Source organism: Mycteria americana, chromosome 1, assembly GCF_035582795.1.
Source record: "Mycteria americana isolate JAX WOST 10 ecotype Jacksonville Zoo and Gardens chromosome 1, USCA_MyAme_1.0, whole genome shotgun sequence".
NCBI lineage: Eukaryota > Metazoa > Chordata > Aves > Ciconiiformes > Ciconiidae > Mycteria > Mycteria americana.
In genome coordinates this window covers 62,275,617-62,288,371 of record NC_134365.1, presented here as the reverse complement: position 1 = coordinate 62,288,371, position 12,755 = coordinate 62,275,617, and the positions used below count along the sequence as shown (strand labels likewise).

The following is a 12,755-nucleotide window of genomic DNA, read 5'->3' as shown; positions in this document are numbered from 1 at the left end:
CCGGGAGTACGTGGCGGCAGTTGGCCCTGAGAGGGGCCTGCAGCTCCCCGGGACCTCACTCGCCCCCCATAGGCACATGCAGCGTTATCGCCGCTATTAAATCGTCGGGCAACGTGACCTTATATCCGAGCTCTGCAGCCTGCAGGCGATCGCTAACGAACCTCCCGCCGGGGCAGAGCCGTACCTCGAGGGCAGCGCCATGAGGCTGTACCGGCAGGCGCCAGCGCCGCCTCGGCGGGCCGCCAGGTGGCGCTGCAACCGCGCGGCCCCGGCCCCGGTCCCGGCCCCGGCCTCCCAGTGGCCCCGGGGCTTCCCCGGTCGCTTCCCCGGTCGCCTTCCCGCAGCGCCGCGCCCCGAGGGCTTCCAGCCCCGCCGAGGAGCCCGCACCGAGCCGGGCTCCCTGTCCTACCTTTCCGGCTGAAAGGTAAAACCGCGGTTGTGTTTTTCCCCCACCCCAGAGCTATTCGGGTTATTCACCACTCGCGTTCAGGAGATTGCCATGATCCCGTGCAGCCGGCCCACAGTTTATATATAATTCAAGATGATAACGAAGCTGCTATAAATCTAGAGAGGAACGGTGTAGCTTGAATAACTCCTGCCGAAAGCTCATTTATCACCGGGGAAAGAAAAGCCTGGAGAGCTCCTTTGCTCGCTGTGAGGGGGAACCCGGCGAGGAAACCGAAGTGAAGCTGCACCGAAGGGAGAGCGGCAATGGGAGGCAAATGGTTAAAAGCACCCCTGCCACAGGACTCACCCGCAGCTCTTTTTCCTCTAACTGTGCTTCATATAGAGGAAAAAACCATAAATAAATAAAGCAGGAGATTTGGGAGCTTCTCCTCCTGCTACCAAAAATGTCCAGCTGAGGTATGTTAGCTTATTCCTGCGGGAAGTCTGGTTCTGCCAGAGTTTTTTTGTGCTGCCTGTTCAGGCAACTCCTGACCAACAGCAGGCCATAAACCGGGAAACGGAGCAAAAAAAGGCAGGTTTCTTACCAAATTGTTGTTAACTGCGATGCCGGCAGCTGCCAAGGGCAACCGGCCCAGCGGCTGGAGGAAGCAAACGGCCGTATTTCGGTTCCCCCCTCAGCGTGTGCCTGAGTCCCAGGGAGCCAAATGGGCCACTGTGGCGGTGAGGGTGTGTGGAGCATGGGAGACGGGGGTCTCCCCCACCCTGCAGGCCATGTGCCACCTCCTCTGTGCCCCACAGCACCGCCGAGGGCAGGAAACCCCACTGTCCCCTCTGCCTCCCGCTCCTCTTCTCAGGGCTGCAAAATTCATTTTTGTCTGTGCCACTGAACAGCATTGATCTGGCCCTGCTGCACTACAGTTGCAAAGGAGGAGGAAACTGCCGTTTAGAAAAGGCCACCCAGTTAGCTGTGATCCAGGGCCTCCCTCTTGGGAACAGCTCAATGTAGGGGAATTCCTGTTCCTGTCCCTGTCCCAGCAGATCTGGCTCTGCGTAGGCAAGAGGGCAAAAAGTTCATTTTCAGGCCTGAGTCCTTATTTTGTATTCTTTCACCCTAAGGGTCTCTGGTTTTCATTATGGTTTTCATTATATGTAGGACTGACCCTGCCTGGGAGCCTAGAAAAATCCTAAGTGCCTTGAGGGTATAGAAACACCAGGCTCTCCTTCCTTTGTGGAGATCTCTTAAGTAAGCTAGATTTTCCAGCTGAAGTTCAGCACTGATTTCACCCTAAGACCCAGAAGCAGCACTCAGAACTGCACCCCCCCACCCCACCCCTAATTTGTAAATGTATATCTGCTTGGAGGTAGAAGATAGAAGCTGCTCATTTGGTCATCAGGAGTTAAATGAAGGGGCAGCACAGCTCTCCTTACCTCATCTAGATCTAACATAGCATCCCCTCAGGCTGCATTGGTATTGCTGCCCTGTAGATGTGCTTTCCTCTCTGGTGGGGAGAGAAGGGCAGTCCCTTCTGTCTTAGTCTGCTTTAACGCTACGTGATGTGATGGCTCCAGCAGCTGCTGGTCGTGGAGCTGCCCTGGCCTGTCTGCCCTGAGCTAAGCAGGCTGAGTTGGTGTCAGGAATGCGCTGAGATGGTCCCTTATGAGGAAGCCAGGACTAAAACTGTCTGGTGTGTTGTATGCATCAATCTAGGGCTGATATTCAGGAGGAGAAAGGGGTTTCACAATTCACGCGTGAGCTATGGAAGAGGGTGGGAAGAGCCATTTACCTAATCATCGTTTTTACTCTTACCTGGAACTCTGTGGATCCATATATTGACCCATGGTCACCTGCAGATTGTAAACCCGCTGGGAGAGAGGCTGTCTTTTCGTTCAAGGTATATCCAGTACAAGATACTGTGGTGGCCTTTTTCACTGATTAGAGATCGGTAATGACACGATGGGTAATTAGCAATGATGAACATTGATTGCAAAAGGAAAAGCGCAGAAAACAGCCAGGAAACTTGTTCTGTTCGGTATTACTTGGAAAGTAGATGAGACAGACCATAAAGAGCTTTTAAGCTGTTACTGATAGTGGTTGATACTGAAATAGTGCAAGGAGGCTGCTGTAGGAGAAATAGCTAAGGTTAACACAAACAAGTTCATTGGGATGGAAGCATTTAAATGCTGTATTCTGGATTGCTCTCCCATTTCTGGTTAGTCCAGAAGTCTCCACTCTTTCCTGAAGCATCAGTGGCCACATATGACAATACCCATGTTATCTGTACTTTGGAGGTAAAGGAGCTGAGGCACAGAAGGTGAAGCACTGGCCATACATAGCATCTTACTAGTAGGGGTGGAAGCAGAATAAAAGTCTGCTGATGACAGTATTAGCAATATTAGCCTACTAATGATGCTTCTGTAGGGAAGAAAAGACAGTACCTGGAGGACATGATGGTAACATCTCACTCTGTGTGAAGGATAGTCCTAGTCCAGAATTGGAGATCCTCTTAGTGTGTACTGAACATAAATAGTTTGCCTGCAAATCTGATGGAGAAACAAAGAATTGCACAAACTTGCCTTTGAAAAATTGCCTTTATTAGACCAGTCTTGCTAAAATTGCTGGGAGTAACAGATTCTAAAATTGAGCTACTGAATTAGTCACAAATGGAAACTGTGACAGCCAGCCTTAAAGTGGAGAAAATTGGATTAAAGAATTGGACCTTGGGCATAGCAGGATGTCTAGGAAGTTGCTGTGCTATAGGTGATGAACTCATATGGAGCATGGATTTCATGCTGGTGAATAGCAATGTAATAATTGTTCTACAGAAGCATTACAAACCCAGGCTGGAGAAATTCCCTTTGAAGAGGTGACCCAGGTGAGAAAATGCTTTGTAGACAAGTAATCTGCTGTGAGCAAACTGCAGCCCTGGAGGGCTATGGTCACACTCACAGCCGTGTGTGGTATCTTCCCAGCGCATGAAGGAGGAGGAAGGAAATGCTCTTTGAAACAGAGTAGTGCAAGCGGAATGGGCAAATGCTTTTGAGTGATATCATGTGTGCAAAAGCATTTCCAGGGTCAGGCCTCAGTTACAGAGACTCTTGAAGGACAGCACCTCCGGTAGATCAGGAAGCCCCATAGCAATGATAACAGCTATGCCCTTAGAGCGTGGTAGGTTCTGGTTCCAGGGGAACGGATAAGGAAAAGGTAAAGGTAGGTGTAGGAAGTTTTGAAAAGGGCTGAACACTTAGATAAGTTAGGTCTGAAAAGCTTTCTGGAGAAGACAGTAAGGTTTATTAATGTCCTCCTAATATCAGCTTGCTTCATTCACACAAGGGAAAAAAAATCCATTACTATTACTCCCCCCCCCCCCCAACAACTCTACAAAACCATTTTTCCAATGGACTTTCCTACTCATATGCTGAATAAAGAAATACAGCAGCTTTTTGGTATTAAACTTAACATTGTTGCTGGTTTCTTAGAGACCCATATTGCAGTTCTCCATCTGCCTGCTGGTTTCCATATTTATATCTGGTATTAGGACTCTCTCTAGAATGCAGTAGTCATTCTTGGCACTAGCTATCAATATATTCCTTAAAATAATCAAATGAGGTCAATGTGTTGGTTTTTTAATTCCGGAATACAAATTCATAGTTTCAGCATTGTGTAGTTCCTCTGTGTAGAGTCCATATCTGTTGGCAAGTGCTGAGCAGAATCCTGGGTTAGCTGTCAGTTTTAGTGCAGACTTTCTATGCATCTCAGGTGACTTAACTTAATCCATCTCGCTGTCTCAACTTCTTATCAGCAAGATGGAGGTGATAACACTACCCCATAGGGGTGACATGGGAATAAATGTAATCAAGAGATTGTGCAGGTGTTATTTACTAACAACCACAAAATACGTAAGATTTCTTATCTCAGTATGAAGATTAAGCAGGCTCTAATACAATTGCACTCTTGAGAGGCAGCTGGTTTGCATTCTTTTTGCTGATAAAAGGGAGCGTGCTTTGTCCAGTATCAGACCACTCATCAAGAATGCAGTTGTGTATTATCGGACTTCTTTTTAGCTGCAAAACGAATTGCAACAGGCATAGCATGCGGGTATGTAATGCTATCCGAAATGCTAAGGATCATATTTCCAACAGAGCTGCACACTCTAAATGGAGATTTGGCATTTTCTAAAGGGTTCATCTCCCATTGAGAACAAGAAGAGACTCTGGGAGCTTAAGCGCTTTTGAAAAAAATCCAGCCTCTCTACAGGAGCTGAGCTTTCTTAAGACTGAAAAAATGGAGGAGGGGTGTGTGGAATCAAACCATAAATGAGCTCGGAGCAGCAGCACCCTGTGACCTGGTTGGCAAATGGAACAGCATGAATGTAACGTGCAATGCTGATGGTGAGAGAATTATCACAGAACTGATGAGACACCTGGATCAGAGCTTCAAAAGGTTAATATGCTTGTCACAAGACAGAAGTTGGTCTCTACTGGCAGCAGTAGCTCTTCAAAGCTCTTCTGACTATTTGTTTTACCAGTGCTGTATGCATCAGTATTGTCCTTTTCAGCTGCACATGTGGCCTTAAAGTCCTAATCCTGTTCTGACTAGGGTCAAATTCAAAGGCTTTTCCCTGTCCCATCCCCTTAAGCTTCTGCTATGACTTCTGTTGTGAGGCAGTCAGGCGTTATACTGATTCCTGCGTATAAAAATGCACATCTATGTTTTCTTATGAGAGGCATCCTGCTCCATTCACACACACTGACCACTCTGTAGAAAGGCTTTTACTTTTGGTTGGACTGAAAAGCTTTGAAACTATCCAAATGATAATATTTTTTTCTGTTTGTCAGTCACTGCTTTTTTGCTCCTGTTCTGACACTGTGTGTCACAGACGTGCGGGAATACCAGCACACGTTGAAGCATAGCTGTTGTTCTTTTGTAGCACCCTTGCCTTGGAGCTCTTACATGCCAGAAAAGGACATGCCCATCTTCCTCTTCTAGATGACCTTCTACGGAGGGACCCAGCTTGGATCAGTTGGAATTAGTGTGGTATATTATACCTTCTATCAGATAATGGGTAGCTGTATCTGTTTCTGTAGGAACACAGGTTTTCAGGGGACTTTGCTCTGAGCCCCTCTCAGGTCTGTATGGATCCTCCCTCCAGACACTGCCGGGTTATGAGTCTATATACTTTTCAGGGGAATGTTTGCCATTCTCTATGCTGCCATGCTTCCTTCCAGCTCTGTGTCTTGCCTTGAAATTCTGACCTTTTAGGCTGTATGGTGAAAGGCTGTTCAGTACTGGTCACTGAAGAGTTTGAATTGTCGATGTATTCCTAGGTGAGCTATCTGTCATCTGTCATAAATGGAGAAGGCCTCCCAAACACCTTCCTCGAGGGGATGAATTAGGTAGAGATTAAACAGTGGTAATGGCTGGCTTTTTTATGTAGATGAAAACCTTAGGAAGTGCTTAACAAGGTGATTTGCAGCAACAGCCACACAGTCCCTTTCCGCCATCCATGTTATACCTGTGTGCAACCCCACCTTATACTGTGCTCACTTCACAGGCAATACCATGGATGAGAAATCAAGCTATGAAGAGCTGCTATATTCCCTCTGTGGTGTAGGCAAACCAGTTTCATCCGAGAACACTGGCAGTGTGGTTGCATTTCTTGCCCTCTGTGCAGATCAGGTACCAGACCCAGGTACATCCCTTGCTTGTGGCCTGGAGAAGATCCAGCCCAGCATGCATATGGGGATTCTGAATTCACTTTCTTGTCTTTGTAATTGAAAGGTTTTAAACTGAAATGCCAGACACCATTAAACTGACACTTATTTGCCTTCAGTCTAGGGTAACTGGTAGATTAATATTTTGGTTGAGAATATATTTTATGCTAAATACAATATTTTGCAGGATAACAGACTTCAAAATATAGAAGAGTTTAAATGTTTTGCTTTTCAGGTTTTATGTGCAATAAAATGATGACTGGTATCAAATAGGTGTAATTTAATTTTTATGTGACTGTTTCTCCCTCTCCAATTCTCAAATAAAATGCTCAGCACCTTTTAAAAAGCCCACCTGCACTAAGAGACTGCTTTTTGTTGGCCTCTAGAGCACTAGTTTTAATTTGCTAACAGGAAAAAATCTATTGAAGGAGGATTATACAAGCTAAGAGACATTTTTAGAATGGGAGAGAGAAAGTGAAATAGCAGGCAATGAACTCCAGGAAGCAGACTCAAGCATAGGACAAATGGGTGCAGCCTTAACTCTGCATCCTCTTCTGCAATGTGTGTTCAAACTGTTTAAATTCTGTCCCTTTTGCTTGCTGCACAGGGGAGGTCCTCTAGCCGGATCGTCCTGCTGTCCCTTGTGTTGCAGCTAGCAGGAAAAGCAGAATTGCTATGGCTCTTTAAAAAGGTGTTTCAGCTCCTTTAAACCGTTTGGTCCTGCTCAAAGGAATCTCCGTGGCAGACTGTATTACTTTGCTCTTCATTCAGTCCAGGGTGACCTTCCTTCCCCATTTTGTTCATCAGCATGTCCAGGATGCTGCACAGAGAGGAGTCTAAATATATTTATCTGGAAGTGCAGACATGGGAGATGTTCTCTGAGCTCAGCAAAGGGAACCTGCTCTGCTCCTGGAGCCCTCCCTTACTGTCAGTGCCCACATCTATACCATGCATGAAGTCAAACAAAGGTGGCAGGAGGCCTGCACGGATGAACGAGAAGCTCCAGACAAAGCCTAAACATAAAAAGGAAGAATACAAGAGGTGGGAGCAGGGACAGGTGACCCAGGAGGAATGTAGAGACACTGTCTGAGTGTGCCAAAGCCCACCTGGATTTGAATCCGGTGAGGGCTACGAAGGGCAACAGGAAGGGATTCTACTAGTACATCTGTAGCAAAAGAAAGAGTAGGTAAAATGTGGGCCTGCTGCTGAATGGGACAAAGGACATGGAAAAGGCTGAGGTATGTACTCAATGCCTTTGCCTTGGTCTCTACTGGTAGGAGCTGCCTTCAGGAATCCCAGGCCCCTGAGACCAGAGGCAGAGTCTGGAGCAACAAAGACTTACCCTCAGTAGAGGAGGATCAGGTTAGGGAACGTGTATACAAACTGGACATGTGTAAGTCCATGGGACCTGATGGGATGCATACATGAGTGGTGAGGGAGCTGGCCGATGCCTCTCGAAAGCCACTCTCGATTATCTTTGAAAGGTCATACTGATCAGCAGAGGTTCCTGAAGACTGGAAGAAAGCAAATGTCACTATCTGCAAGCAGGGCAAGAAAGAGGATCTGGGGAACTACACGCTGGTCAGTTTTACCTCGATAGCTGGGACAGTAATGGAGCAGCTAATCCTGGAAACCATTTGCAAATTTATGAAGGATAAGAAGGTGATTGGGAGTAGTCAGCATGGATTTATGAAGGGGAAAACATGGTTAACCAACCTGGTAGCCTTCTACAATGAGATGACTGGCATGGTGGACAAGCAGAGAGCAGCAGATGCTGTTTATCTCGACTTTAATAAGGTTTATGACACTGTCTCCCATGAGACTTCCAACCCTGGTGTTTAGAGCTGACAGGTGTCCTGAACTCCAGTCCTGGCTGCAGGGGTTGTTAATACCTACATTATTATTGGATAATATACTTAACTGCGGGCTCCCAGGTGGACATAGCCGCAAAATGAAGTCATGGAAAGGGACAAGATGTAAGATGCAGCCTCCTCCGCAGCACCCTCTGAGGACGGCTCAGCACTCTATTCCTTATCAGTCCTGAGCATCTCTCTCTCCTCTGGGAGCACGAGGATCCCTCTGTGGGGATAAAACGCCTAATTCCTTTCACAGATTTACTCCCCAGCGGCTCCTGGTATACAGCTGTGGTAGCAGTGTGTTACTTGTACATTACCTGGTTTTCCAACATGAGGATTTGCTGAATGGAGTGTATTTCTTTGCTCTTTGAACAGTAAAAACCTGGAAGCCATCTTCTTTATTCTCAAAGGATGTATGCCCACACAACTCTTACCAATATAAATAAGGTTTCAAATAGTTAAGGATTGCTGAACTGAGCTCATCGTGTACTACAAATAGTAAAAAAACCCCCAATCTTACATTTTTGTTGCTGTTTAAATGGCTCAAGTAGACCATCTGCTTCTGAAACAACTCATGTATTTTTGGATTTGGTTATGAACTGACCACAGCATTGCAAACAGCACTCATCTGCGAAGATATCTGTTTTTATACACAACATGAGACTGGCAAGAGAGATGTGTCTACTCAGTGTTTTAGAAGTTAGACAGGAATGGTATGACTTCAGATTGGCACAACCATGTCCTTGTCATTTCACTTCACTACCACCTAATTTGTATAAAACAGGGAAAATTTTAAGTGGATGTTACCATAACAGGAGTATCCAATGAATCCCTTATTTGTGGCAAAGGAAAGCAGTCATTCTAAGGTGACTTCACTTAGCCTTTTGTGATTCACATGGGATGTAGAATTACGGCATTTGTTCTTAAGCAGAATTATGGATGAGACCCAAGACTAACTGACAGCTCAGTTATTTCTTCCTGATGCATTTCATTAATAGCCCCTGCACCTCTCACCTCTATGAAATTGGCAACTAGTGAGGTGCCTGTAAGAGGCTAATTGCCTCCAGAGTAAATTGTCCTGGAGCCAATTGTTAATCTCCTGGTGTTAATTGCCAAAAGCAGGAGTAATCAAAGTAGGCAAGGGGCATAGGAGCTGCATGCATATTAGAGCTATGTAGCAAAATGCAGAAGGTGTTTAACTCTGCTCCATGACACTACAGCAGAGCTTAGCAAGTGCAAACATGATGAGGCACTAGCTGAGTGTAAATCCTGAATGTTTTGCTGCATTTTTCATTCATCACCTTCAGATTGCTATTCTACTTGTGAGCTATAAAACAGGTGGGGTGAAATCTGGGCCCTGAGGAGGTCAAATAAAAAGTGTCAGAGATCTGACTGGGGTGCCTGTGCTACTTGATGTTGGAATGATACTAGCAGCATTGTGATGGGTTTGGAAAGAAAAAGAATGTTATTGTGACAGTTGTATAGTTTAATTCTCTTAATTAAACTGTACAGTTTAATTCTTTTAACTGTATAGTTAAAAAAATTTAATAGTTTTGCCATGGCTTTTCATTTTGATGTTTCCAGACAGAAGACTGAATTTAATCCTAGGGTTAAATGAATCTCTGGAACTCTTCTAGTAACTTTAGTTGAGTTGATCCTGTTTCCATCAAGGTATATCTACAGTGTGTTTGACTTGTGCTCTTGGATCTGGCTCTTTAACATAAGGTGATTGAGTACCTTGCTGAGAAAGAAAGAGAGAAAACTGCTATTTTTTGGATAAACTAAGATGCATAAACAGCTATGAAATTATATGGGTTGTAGTGTGGGCCAAAAATCTGACCTGTGTTTATTGTTTGTTAAGTTAATGGGAGGAAGGTATGTTTGATAAGATGCCTATTTTGCACATAATCTGTTGCAAAAATCCTGCTAGGCTCCTCTTTCAGTCTGTCAGACTGATGGCTTTTGAGCATCCCAGTTTACAGCTTCTGTCTAGACTATGGTTTGACCTTTTGTTCCTGGTGTCAGATGGTGACTTTCAAGAGCTTGAGCCTGCTGCTGTTGGGCAGAGATGGAAGTGGGTATTCCACTAACCTGAGCAGCTGGAACATCTGTTGGGGGATAAAACAATCAGTTGTTTGTCTGGATGGTTGAGTGATAAGAGACTTTGGCTGGGGGGCTTTGCCAGTGTGTGACAAATGTTTTATCTCCCAGTTTACAGTATAATGATAATTCTTCTAAATGAGTACCGATTACTTTAGATCTATTTTTTTAAAAATCCTTTTTTTTTTTTTTTTGACGTGCACCTGGAGGAGAAGAAAATGGAAATCTTCTGCAACTACTGCATATTGTAATGGACATTTTGCAAATGAATAACAACAATGATTAAGTTAGCTTACAAACTGCGGTCTGGAAACTGCCTACATAAATGAAAGGACTGAGAAACACTTGGGGAAAAACCCTCAAGATTTTTGTGATGCTGGTGACACAAATGCGGGAAGAAAAGGAAGTAAGATTACCGCATTGATAGCATTAGGGTTACTAAGCAGCATAACAATAATGGATTCAAAGAGCACCTCTGTAAAATATACTTTGTTTTGATTGAGATTTCAAGCTGGCTGCAAGGTATACTTGTAACACACAGTGTAGATATGCTGAAAAGCCATCTACAAAGCTCTGCCCTTCAGCATATTTTTTCCTTTGTGTAATATAGTGCACTAACATGTATAGGAGCTGTGAAGGGGGGTGAGGGGAAGAGGAAATAAGCTTTGTGACCCGGTTTTATACACAAATTATAAGGCTTAATTTGAAGCACAATCATTTCATCAGGTGTGTGTAGCAACTTAAACTGGCAGGATGATTGGGTCCCTTGAGAGAGAATTTAATTTCAATTTTTTTTTTCCTGCCCTAAATGCAAAGCTACTTGATATTTGCTTTAGTACACATGGATTTGGCACCTGCTGCTAGCATTGTGGCAGACAGAGGTAGTTACAAAAATTAACATAAATTTATAAATAAAGTAATGAAAAGCATAACTGCAAAGGTTAAGCTAAAGGCAGGGCCTGCCACTGTATTTAGTTATTAAAGAAACAACATGTTTTTCCTTTCTTCCTTCAGCCCTCTGCCTTCTGGCGAGTCTGAAACTACCCAGTGTAACATCAAACCGAAGCAACAAAGTTTCAGGTATTTCAGGGAAATCTCCCCTATGGAATGCAGAGGAGATCCTCTTCTAAGGGAGCTTCTCTAACTGTCCCTGAAAGTGCAGTAAAGAGAAGTGCTGCCACAAGCCTTCACTTCTTGCTTTACTCTTGTGTGCTACCAGAAGAGGAAAGGCCATCTCCTAGCATGCTACAGTATATTCCCTCCCCACTGAGGACCAAAGCCCATGAGGTCAACTGCCCTCAGAAACACAGCAGTGGCTGCCTGTACTTGAGTACCTGTGAGTGTGTTTTACCATAATGGCTTGTATGCCTTAAAGAGGGCTCTCTGCCTTTGATGCTAGAAGAAACCTGTGGTTGACCTTCAAAGGGAAGAGCTCTGCAGGGAAGCAGCTAGCCTGAAGAAAGCCAGGAGCACTGGTTGCTATTGCTGAGCCCTTCTGGAGGAAGGGATGGTGTGGTTCCCCAGCCTCATGTGGGATTTGTGCCAGTGGCACGGATTGCTACTGCTTCAGTTCTGTAAAGCCCCAAACCTCATTTCAGTAGAAGTTGTGTTAAGGTGGAGCCAAAGCTATGCGCACACTGCTAGAATCCACTTCCCTAAAATGCTTTCTGGTCATGGTTTACATTCTCCTTAGAATGAATCACAGATGGTTTTGGTTTTTTTTTTTTCCTTAATCTCATCAGTTACATGGTGGGCTAGCAGGCTGTGGTTTGAACTAGGTCTGTTTAATTTTTTTACTTCACAAACAAACTGGTGGTAATGTGGGAAAGGGGGGGAGGAAAGGTTTATAGTCCAAACATCCAAAGGATGATCATATCTACTTCCTCAGTGTATTGGACTTGTGTCCAGGTTTTGGTAGTGGGAGGGCTGCAGGGGTGGCCTCTGTGAGAAGAGACTAGGGCCTCCCCCTGTGCCAGGCACAGCTGGCTCCAAAACAGACCCACTGCTGTCCAAAGCTGAGCCCATCAGTGAAACTGGTGGCACCTCTGTGGAAATGTATTAAGAAAGGGTAAAACATGCTGCGTAGCAGTTGTGAGAGAGAGGAATGAGAAAACAAATGAAAGAAACAGCCCTGCAGACACCAAGGTCAGTGAAGAAGGAGAGGGAGGAGGCGCCCCAAGCACTGGAGCAGAGATTACCCTGCAGCCCATGGAGAAGACCATGGTGAAGAGGGTTGTCCCCCTGCGACCCACGGAGGACCATGTCAGAGCAGATATCCACACTGCAGCCTGCGGAGAACCCCACACTGGAGCAGGGGGACAGCATGAGGAGGAAGGAGAGGCAGAGAGGAACTGTTATGGACTGACTGCAACCCCCATTCCCCACCCCCCTGTGCTGCTTGGGGGAGGAGGATGTAGAAGAGTCAGGAGTGAAGGAGTGAGGCTCAGCCTGGGAAGAATGGGGTTTGGGGGGAAGGTGGGGTTAGGTTTTTTTGTTGGTCTTCTGTTGTTGTTGTTTTGGGGGTTTTTAGTTCTGTCTTTGTTTCTCACCATATTACTCTATTTCTAATTGGCAATGAATAAAATTAATCTTTCCCAAGTAGAATCTGTTTTGCCTGTTGCACTAATTGGTAACTGATCTCCCTGTCCTTATCTCAACTCACAAGCTTTTCCATCTTAT

General features: G+C 45.2%; 1 long non-coding RNA gene across 1 annotated transcript; it reads left to right on the top strand.

Annotated features, from left to right (window-relative positions):
- Positions 1-313: 313 nt before the first annotated feature.
- LOC142404698 (uncharacterized) lies at positions 314-10,478 on the top strand. The gene is made up of 3 exons (XR_012773936.1): positions 314-424; positions 5,961-6,098; positions 10,286-10,478. It is a non-coding gene; the product is annotated as an uncharacterized LOC142404698 (long non-coding RNA).
- The last annotated feature ends 2,277 nt before the right edge of the window (positions 10,479-12,755 follow it).